This window comes from Bidens hawaiensis, unplaced genomic scaffold, assembly GCF_021521415.1.
Source record: "Bidens hawaiensis isolate Kalapana, Puna unplaced genomic scaffold, B.hawaiensis_p1.1 tig00019361_1, whole genome shotgun sequence".
NCBI classification, from domain to species: domain Eukaryota; kingdom Viridiplantae; phylum Streptophyta; class Magnoliopsida; order Asterales; family Asteraceae; genus Bidens; species Bidens hawaiensis.
In genome coordinates this window covers 360,878-372,409 of record NW_027492942.1, presented here as the reverse complement: position 1 = coordinate 372,409, position 11,532 = coordinate 360,878, and the positions used below count along the sequence as shown (strand labels likewise).

The 11,532-nt window shown below is 33.0% G+C and overlaps 1 pseudogene across 1 annotated transcript; it reads left to right on the top strand.

The window, feature by feature from the left end:
- The first annotated feature begins 1,074 nt into the window (after positions 1-1,074).
- Positions 1,075-8,851, top strand: LOC143558217 (butanoate--CoA ligase AAE1 pseudogene; annotated as a pseudogene). Its single transcript, XR_013139699.1, has 2 exons — positions 1,075-1,280; positions 7,406-8,851. The product of XR_013139699.1 is annotated as a butanoate--CoA ligase AAE1 pseudogene (transcript).
- Positions 8,852-11,532: the final 2,681 nt, after the last annotated feature.

The following is an 11,532-nucleotide window of genomic DNA, read 5'->3' as shown; positions in this document are numbered from 1 at the left end:
GACCAAATGGTTTCAGAAATCCAAAAACTGAAGTTTGGGTTTTTGGTTTGGTTTTAGCCAAAACCACACCAAACCACACCATGCACACCCCAAATTATGGTTATTGTGTCTTTCAATGGGGTCATTGTGTTATAGGTTCTGGTAAATGTGTTTTTCAACTAGGTTTTCTATAGACAGTGTTATTGATTCCGGTCCGTTATGTTTTTGGTCTGTTGTCCATTGTGTTTGTTTATCATGTGTTTTAGTGTGTTGTGTTGTCCATTGTGTTTTACGCATGTGGGTTTTTGTTTTTGTTTTTTTTTATTTCAAAAGTGTAACAATAGTATAGTCATATTAAAAAGTAAAAAACACTCGATTTTATGGTGTAATCTTTTTTATAATAAACTTAGAGACGTTTAAAATAATAGGGTTTTCACATGTGATTTGCATGTTGAGAAAGAGGTGTTTTTTTTCTTTTGCTCCATGCGTTTTCTCCTTTGGTCTCCTTAGACACATAACATTCAACGGTGGCTTATTAGGTTTCATAGAAAAATAGATCCTATAAACACTTGTATTTCTCTTTAACCGTTTAGTCCATTCACTTTCTATCTCTCATCATATCTATCAAATACTATCTACAAGTGTGATATGTGATTATTACGGTTCTTCATAAAAAATTGATCAATTGTTAAAACACATCTTAGAAATCTCGTTGAGAATTTTAATTTTAATCTAGTAGTAATGAAGAATTTAGTCAGATTAAAAAGGTGTTTTTATCGTTTATTTATGGTTACTTTAGAAAGGATTAATACCCTATTCCATTGGCATATATCACCTTTAACTTAAATAAATAGTAAAAGTAATATTACGTATCAAAATTCGAGTGAATATAATCGTTAGAAAAGCATCTCACATCGTTTAATTGTTTGTTTAATCCCACTTTTAATATTTAATTGTTATACCACCTCAAGTATGCTGATTATGATAGACCTATTGTCTAAGCAGGGAAAGTGACGTGGCAATGTGACATCATTGTATTGTGCCTATAAATGATACGTTGATTTTTGAAGAAGAACAAAAACATACGAGTTCTACTTGTAATGGAGGGTTTTTCTACATGTGAAGCTAATTTTGTGCCTTTGACGCCTATTAGCTTTCTAGAGAGAGCAGCATTTGTGTACGGAAAAAATACATCTATAATTTATGATGATGTTACATATACATGGAAAGAAACACGCGATAGGTGTGTGAAGCTCGCTTATGCTCTCTCAGTTATCATTGGAGTTAATCCTGGAAAAGTTGTAAGTTCTTAAACTTTACGTTGTAATATGTTAATGCTTAAGTGTTATGATTTTTGTATTACACGATGATACGACTTACATGTTTAGAGGTTGTGTGGAATAGCATAACTATTTGGCTTCTTCCACGACATTGCAGTGGGAATTGTTGCGCTAGATATTTGGTATATACATAAAACATAAAACATAAAATAGGTATCATAACTAAAGAAATAAAAATTACCAACATGAAGTTGTGATTGGCCGCTTCGATACAAATAATGAAAAATATGTTTTTTATACGTATTTTACATCAATTGAAAGCAAACCATACAAAAATACCAACACTGACATTGGTATTTATGTCGTTCGATGGGTATTGTTCAGTTCATCACTGTACAGACACTCGATATAGTTTATCAATTCAGGTCTCCACTGTATCAAAACTCGGTATAATTTACGATACTTCAAAAATACTTCATTTCAAATACAACTTTGTTTTTAATAGGAATATTGGATTGTTGTGAAAAACAATTAGTATCAATAAAAAAAAGTAAATGAATCAAAAGAGAGTATCATATATAGTGTACTAGGGAATTGAAACTTAAAATTAACAGGTTTGAATCGGTATGTTTCATCATGATACGACACTCAGTATAGTTTATGACACTAAAAAATCGTTATATATCTAAACAAATATGTAATCAATAAATTGCCTTGAAACACTGGGGAAAAAGAATTACCCATAACAGTGTAATTAGTTTTTGTAAAATGAAAGTTAAGAGAGAAAAATGTTCATTAGGTATCGGTTCATCCGATACCGATACTGTTTTTACACTCAGTATAGTTTATGATTAAAAAAATGATCGTCTTCTATAAAACTTCATTTTTTATAGTATTTTTATTAAAGCGTCGAGAAAAAACATTATTCACAAATGCTTATTTATTTATTTATTTTTCATTTAATGTAAACGAACAACGGTTATTATATAAAAATTAAATTAGTAAAAAATTAAATAGGTTAAAGATGTATAATTATATATAACAAGCTTTTTTAGTTTGTGCGTTGCTGCACGTGGGGATATTAGGTATTTACAGTTGTTTTGTTTTGTGTATGAGATGCGGGCAGTTACATATTGTTTTTCTAGAGGTTGCCTAATTACAAAAGGCGCTCATATAACATCTTGTACCATATACATAAAAACTTAGGCAATTGTTGAATAGTTATTTTATCACATGTATATGAACTTAGACAATTAATAAGTAGTTATTTTTGTGAGTGGGTGAAAGCTAGTTTTTAATATATACATATATATATATACACGTAGGGTTAGTTTAGAATAAAAACCCACTTGAATTGTGAAAACTCTGGAAACTCATTCTCAACCACATGTTTTTAATTAAAGATTAAATCTTGTGATACACAATTAAAGTTAATAAAAAATGTAAAAGTTTATTTACATTTTCTCTCTCATGAAAATATATATAAAAATTATTAAAAAAATGTAAAAAAAATAGCAAAACATTTTTTTTTATGTTTTCGATGTTTTGTATTAAATGTAACAACATATATTACATGTAACAAAAAAAAACACGATGTTACATAGGGTTTTCACGGATTTTTTCAACTCAAAAGGGTTTTCAAACTATACTTCTCATATATATATATATATATATATAATGTAAGGGTATGAGTGGCACCTACGGGTACCTGATTTTGGATACATCGGCGACGACATTTAGTGTACCAAATATGGTAGTGTGAAGCGAATAGCTGTCACCGAAGAGAGAGAGAGAGAGGGAGGGGAGAGATTTTTTGGGGGGGGGGGGGGGGGGGCACTGCAAGTAGGGGGTGTTTGAACAGGTAGGGGCACAAATGGAGATGGTTTCGACATCAAAAGTGAGCTGTCGATTTGTGATGGCTAGCCGGGTAGCATCCTGTCCACCTAAAAAGTGAAATTAAAAGGTTGAAATAAAACTAGACACCATATATATATATATATATAAAGAAATATGTTTAAAAGTACTAATACCCTAAATAGTGAAATTAAAAGTTAAAAATAAAACTAACATAAAGATACAATCTATCAGGGTCGCCCAAGGGAGGTGAGGAGGACGATGGGCCTATGCCCATTCTCCTGACAATCTCATATTTGTTTAAAAAATTATATATTATATATAGTTTTGTTTTAAAACATAAGGTTAAAAAAATGACTTTTTTATGCATTGAAAATAGTGGTAGTCTACGAAATCAAAGGCCATTGGTTTCGTTATTCCTATTGGTGATGTTTTTATTTTTATAGAAAAAACTTTCATTTATGTTTTATACGGACTATTTTAGTAACTTTTTATTATTATTTGTTGCTTTGTTTCGCATTGGGCTTTGGAAATGCAATCGAATTAAAAATTGTCAAATTATCTATCACATATTTAAAAATGTGATTTCAGATATCTTTTTTATGTTCGTCCAGAGCCTTGAAATTTAATGGGTTCTCGGAGTCTTCATTCTATTTATACTAAAGAAATATGTGTAAAAGTTAGGGATGCAAACGGGTCAAGCTGCTTGCGATTTACTCGAGACCAGTTCGTAAAAAAACTCGATCGAGCCTAAGCAAGCCTGCCATTTATATAATTTTTCTTAAATGTATATATAAGAATAATTAATTAAAATATGTAAAAATATATAACGAAATGAAAAAAATAACTAAATAATATATATTATGTTACATATTAAATTATAGTGTGTGTGTAATTAGTGACAAATGTATAAAATTTAATTAATAAATGGTAAGCGAGTCGAGCTCAAGCAAGAAAAACTACTTACGAGCCAAGCTCGAACTTTAGAAATAGAGATCAAAACGCTACGAGCGTGAGCTCGAGCTCTGTATAAGTTAAACGAGCCGAGCTCGAGCTTCGCTCGGCTCGTTTTGCACCTCGCTATAGTAATCAGATGAAGAAATAAAAAATATATATATTATAATTTACGTGGCTTGGTTTTGAAAAAGATTTACATTGCAATGTAGATAAAAATAAGTGTGTTGCAAGGGTATATTTGTAATTTTGTTAAACTTTGTATTTTAAAAGTTATAAAGAAAACAAAAAATGTTTAAAAATTATTTATACTATTAAAATAAGCAAAATGTCAAGCTCCAATTGAACGGGGCACTATCAATTGACAATTGCATTAGAAAACAAAACCTATAGATACAATCTACAAATACAAAAGAAATATGTGTGAACGAAATATAGATAATATGTGATTTGTAAAAGTAAGTGATGAACCACTAACGTTCGTATGAAGTCAACTTCCAAATTTCTAAAGATAAAAAAAACTTTATACTCAAATGTGTACCTTGTTTCTTTCTAGAAGAATAGAGTACTTTAGATACCAAACTAAAATTAAGTGAAATGTGAAATTAGTTAAGTAATTTGACGCTGATATATAACAATGACATAAGTGTGATGATTAAGTTTTCAAATATGTATAGTCTTAGGTTCGAAACCTGACTTAAGAGGGTTTTCTTTTTCACTGTGTTCCAGGGTGAGTTATGCCAGTAATATCAAAATCAACATGGATAGTTGATATTTTGTCTTAGGAAAATTCACTCGATTAGTGTAGATAGTTCTAGACGCTGTTAAAAAAAGAAAAGAAAAGGATCAGTTTGTCTTGAAAGTGCCCATACTACAATGGCAAGCATATGGTTAACAAGATGGATATAAGGACTAGATATTAAACTAGTTACTATTACGTGCAACTCTCAAAAATGGAGATCCTTTGGGAAGTTGTAACCCATCTCACACTCTTAAAAGCGTGTATGATTAGGATCCAAGTCCTTATCAATCTGGACTAGTTAATATTGTTTTGTCGGATTGAATTGGACGTTAGGATATTGACGTAAGGAAGAAAACAACTTAGACATGAATTCTAAGCCACTATCACACGTTTTATGAATCAATATCTTAGCCTCTTAGTCATAATTAAAGTCAAGTCGGACCATGTATGATCATAAAGTCATGTACGAGCGTCATAATTCATAAAGACCTAGTGAAGCTAATTGGTCAAAGAGGGACCAACCAATTCATCTTTATGTGATTACTGCTAAAGTGGGTCAAGCACTTATTGATCCTCCAACTTCAAGTCATGTGTACATCCATATTGTCACGGATTATTTCATTATTAATTAACTAGCTTTTGAGCCCGTGTATTACACGGGATTTATCAAATGATAAAAATAAACAAGGTCCGTTATTTCAATTGTGATTCTCAAAATAGTTATGAATTAATTTAATGGAGACTTAAAGGAAAAAATAAAAAGATTAACAAAAATTACTAAAATAGCATGGTTTTGGAAACGTATTTGCAAGAAATTTAAAAAGGGTGTTAAAGTTGAATAGTTAGTCAAACTTCAGGTATAAAAATGACACTATGTTATAAAATTCACAATATATTATAACCCGCTTGACAAAATAATTTTGATCCATGGCCCATGAATAGCTCGAAAGAATGAGATGAGATATTAGAAATTAGAAGAAATGTAGGCTTGACAACTAAGTTTCAACATTTCTTTTATTAATATAGTAAGATAGGTATTGATTTTCAAAGTGAAAGCCCTTTTTATTAACACACCCTTATTTTATTTGTCAAAACTCTGCAATCATATAAAAATTTGCACTTTAAAACCGAAGCCTGACATTGAGTTAAAGACTCGTTTGCTCATATATCAAGTGTCAGCGAACTATCTGAAAAGAACAGTAACATATGTTGTTTATTTGGTTTAGTAATTTTTTTTTCACTTTTAGTAAATTGTTAAATATAATAACTTGTTTTTCGAGGGACTATTTTGTAGTCTTTGAAAAGATTGAGGACATTGCAGTTTTGTAAGTTGAAGGATAATTTTGAATATGAATTGGCTTTTCCTTTTAAGAATATATAGTCAACACGGCAATAGGTAAACTGATCGGTTTAGGAGTAAATCAAAACGTGAAGAGGACGCATATGATATTAAACAATATCAGATTTTTAATAAATCTATTTTAAATGTTATAAATATATATCATTGAAACCGACTATAGCAAGTCTGTTTGTTTGTTAGATCCGTTTAAAATTTTGTTGTTCGATTTTGGATGGATCCAGCATGTAGTTTGAAACTAATATTGTGATCAACTTAATAATTGTAAATCGGGGTTTTCCTTCCCCTGGTTGGGTTAGGATGCTATTTAGTTAAAAGATATTGCATATTTAACTTTTAAAATAGTAAAATTCTAGTTTCTATTCATCTTGTTTGGTCAAATCGTTATTTCAGTATAAGGTATAATGTATTGTTTGTTTAAATTTTAAAGAAGTAAATTGCGATTTTCGTCTCTAATGTTTCTTTTAGGGGCTAAAAACGTAAACTATAAACTATTTTAAAAAATAGCAATTTTCAACCAAACGACGTGACCGAAATCCGTAATTTACTCATTTTAACTTCTTTTACTTTGAAAATCTAATACATCAGCTATCTTTTTAATTTAAAATTATGAATATAATTCAACAATTTTATAAAAAAAGGTAAGTGAAGTCTTAACAATTTTGCTACATATATATATATATATATTTTTAATTTTAGAGTACTACTTATGTGTATGCGTTATATTCATCAACTATCTTTATTTTTTCAGGATGACGTAGAAAAAAATAATTTCGAAGTGTTAAAACTAATTGTTTTAAGACGGACCCACCCAATTCAACTGCTTTAGTATGAAATGTGGAGGGGTTTTCTCGGAACACCAAAACCACCTATACGCCCTGTATAGGGCTATACGAGGGCCTTATACGGCCATTATAGCACTATAATAGGCGTATAGGGCCCCGTATAGCCATATACGAGGCGTATATGGGGGTGTTTGGGGTGTCTCTAGTAAGACCCATATGAAATCATTCGCTTGGCATATATATATATATATATATATATATATATATATAGAATGAGTTATTATATGTTTTTATATTATATACCTCTTTATCATATCAAAATTTTGAAAGATAAGCTAAGATTTAGTAAAGAAATTTAAACATAGAAATCGTATTTAATATAACATTAAATCAAATTCTGTATGACGAACCATGAACATTCTTAATTAATTGATTTCATGTATTTTTTACGTAGGTTGCAACATTTTCCCCGAACACACCCGCTCACTATGAGCTTCACTTTGGGGTGCCAATGGCTGGTGCGATACTTTCTGCACTCAATACGAGCCTTGACCCACCAACACTAGCAGCCACTCTTCAACAACTAGAACCCCAAGTTATCTTTGTTGACCACCAATACCTTCTAACAGTTAGTGGAGCATTAAATATACTATTAAACGAGAAAACCACATCACCGAGCCTGATTCTGATTGGTGGTGGAAAGAATCACACCGTCTTTCTTCCAAAGACACTTGATTACAACGATCTTCTTTTACTAGGGAAAGACGATTTCAAAGTCATACACCCAAATGATGAATGTGATCCAATTTCCATAAATTTTACTTCTGGCTCGACCGGGAAGCCAAAGGGGGTGGTTTATAGCCATAGATCAGCTTACCTGAACTCGCTATCGGTTATCTTTAGATACGATATGAAGAAAATGTCGGCTTTCTTATGGACTGTTGATATGTTTCGTTGCAACGGGTGGTGTTTCCCGTGGGCGGTGGCGGCATTGGGCGGCACAAATGTTTGCCTTAGAGAAGTGACTGCCGAAGTGATATTTAATTCGGTTGCGGTCCATAAGGTTACACACTTATGTGGTCCACCAACAATTTTAGACAAGATTGCAAGTTCAAAAACCAAGGATCAATGGGCGGTTCCGACTAGGGTTGATGTAATTGTTGCTGGCCCTTTGCCCTCATCAGAAATTATATCGGAAGTCAACAAATTTGGGTTTGATATACATCATGGTTATGGAATGACCGAAGCTCTAGGACCCATCACTGATATACCATTTATAACAAGCGATAAGAAAGAAAATGATCAAGATGAAAATACGAAGATAAGATATCGTGAAGGAACTCACAACATCTTAACAGAAGATATTGATGTGAAAGACCCTGAGACCATGATCAGTGTACCATCAGACGGGATCACAATTGGAGAAATTATGTTTAGAGGTAACATTGTAATGTTAGGGTACCATAAAGACTTAGAAAGGACCCAAAATGTTTTCAAGGGCGGATGGTACATGACAGGGGATCTCGGGGTCAGAAATCCTGATGGTGATATAAAGATGAAAGATCGTAAATTAGATAGAATTATCACAAATGGGGAGGTTGTTAGCACCATTGAGATCGAACGGGTCATCAGGACTCACCCATTTGTAAAGGAAGTTGCAGTTGTTGGGAAAACTGATAACACCCTTGGTGAAACGCCTTATGCCTTTGTAACATTAAAAGACGAATGTTGTTTAAGTGGTAAAGATATCATCGAATTTTGTATGGAAAAGTCATTGACTGGTAGTATGATCCCTGGAAATGTGTGTTTTGGAATTTTACCGAAAAATTCAACGGGTAAAGTTCTCAAATTTGTCCTTAGGGAAAAAGCAAAGGGTATTCTTTATTCGAATGGGAATTGAACTTTGAAGTTATCATTCATAACAAGGGTGTTAAAAATAAATATATGAATAAAACTTCTGAAAGTGATATTATCCTCAATTTCGCATATTGGAAAATACAATTGTACTATGTCATTATAATATGAATAAGACATCATCCTTTATATTTGCTTGAATTTTCAGTGGTTGTCATTTTACCTTTATAAATGCTAGAAATTATCCTTCATGTTCAAGAATCCTTGCACGGGTTGTCCTTTTTCACTAATGTGGTTAGATTATTCCAAGTTAAGTCTCGCATGTGGGACCATTTTACTATATCTAAAAGAAATAAAAAGTCATTATCTTCTCAACCCTTTTAATCCTTCCTCCCTGCACTTCATCCTCTTCTCAAATCTTCTTTACCCACCATGTCATGTACTCACCACTGGCAGTGGCCCAACATCCACCATGAACCACCACCAACATCATCTTATTTGGATCACTGAAAAATTCCAACCGCCACCACAACTGCCACCATCTCAATCATGTTGTATATCTGAATTCAACTCATCAATTCGCCTGGATGACCTCGAAACCCTGAAATCTTCATGTCCTCCACTACCGTAGTTGCTATAGATAACCTTGAAACCATAAAAATTCATGGTGGCTGCATTTCAGTGGCCCCGTCCTTGTTGATTCATCCAACGACGGTAATGATGGTGGTGGCGGCTATGGTGCAGGATGGAAGTGGTGGTTTGAACAGATCTGGTGGCAAGAACCGCGATTCCAATAACCAAGATTTTCATGAATCTAGGGCTACGCCTAATTTCTTCATCGTGGACTTAACAAACGCCTAGATTCGATTCCGCTTTTTTTCGTATTCTATAATTCAGAATCGATCATTCGTAAATAATTCATTTCAATCCCATATATCTCTTAACCATCATGTGAGTTACTTGTAAGTGTTGATCCAATTGATATTAATCTAAATTAGGGTTCATCCGGTGCGTTTTGTAGTTCTTCATTCCTTCATTTGTTAATCAATAATTTTGTTAAAAAATAGGGAAAGATAGCAATGTTGGACTTGGAGGTCTGAATTATAAGAAGCACATTAATCCCTCACAATGTAATCGAATTATCATATGAGAAAGAACCAAAAAAGAAGAAGAAGTTAATTAAAGCTTCTTTCTGCTGGTGGTTGTTTTGGTCAAAAGTTACATAAGCTATTTAGTGATCAAACTTTGTAAGTGAGGTAACCTGTTCTTACCAATATTGCAAGTGTGTGTGTGTGTGTAAAGAAGTAAATGGCTCAGATAGCGAGGAAAAACCCTTGATTCTTAATAGGGCCTCTGACAAAAAACCACAGGAGGGGAAAACTATCCGCCTGCCTTAGACTTATTAATAAATAAAAGTGTTACAACTTGAGAACTATTGATGAACAAGTTCTAGAGTACATATCTGTGTAAGTAGTGTGGTGAAAGTGAGCAAGTGCCCTATTTTGTTCATCATAGCCTCATTATATAGTTTAAACGACTATCTTGACAACAAATGGCATTAACTAAGTCTTCAAAAGAGCCGTTGGACTTAGTCAGCTTTGTTTCCATGCACTTGTTGATCAAGTCTTGAGGTACTAGCCGTTGGTTTAGTTGAGATTTGTTTCAAAATCATAACCGACAGCGAGGATCCCGACCATTTAACATGTCTTTAATGTGATCGTTACTTTTAGCAACTACAAGACTTTTTCAGATGTTCGACTTAAGCATTTAATGAGCTTTTAATGTCAATCATGTCGCGAATGATCACGTGCAAAAATATATATGTTATTGAACTAAATAAAGGGTTTAGGATACTGAACCTCTTTGGGATTCCTACTGGCATGATACTGAGACTCAAGATCCTTAATCTAGCAGATGTGGCCCATGCTATAGTTGTTATATTTTCTTCCTGATGATGTCAGCGTGATCGATTTTGATTTAGACGTGGTGCAACTTCCAAAGTGCAATTCTGCCACATTTTAGAACATAGGAGATCAATGCCTATATTAACTCGATCTTTGTTATTTATTATAATATCTCGGCAGAAGTTCAAGAATCATCCTTGTCTCTTCCTGTTTTTCTAGGGTTTCTATGGGGATAATGCATAAAACTACAACGCGATTATCTTCTTCTTTATCTGGGAGTCCGACGAGCGATTTTATAAAGAAAAATCTTCTTGCTTCCCCTTAGCTGATACCTTCAATTTTAACAATTAGGACATTGCCCGGCTAAAATCGGACGAACTGTTTTTAGAGGGAACTATTTTCCGACTGTTCGATAGTTGGTTGTGTGCTGATCATGTTTCTGAAGTTTGGATTTGTTTTCTTGCATATCCTTTCTCTCTCGGGCTTTCCTATTCCGTTCCTCCTTTCATTACCTGGTTCTTTTAGATTACCGGCTTGAGCTATGCTCAGATGATGCCGATGACATGGAGGATCCTCTTCTTGCTTAATACGCTTATCACTTCCCATAACCTATAGTTTGATGTTTCCGACCTTGCCTTTGTGTACAAATTGAGAAATCATGGCTCCAACATGATTGTCTTCCAAATAGCCCTTGGTTAAATCCATTTGATTGAGAATACAAATAAAAATGATGGCAATTGGTATAGGAAATATTTTTTCTTAACGAGGGATTCCCTAACGGCGAAAAGCTTCCTTTGCTATGGATTAACAAGGGTACATGTTT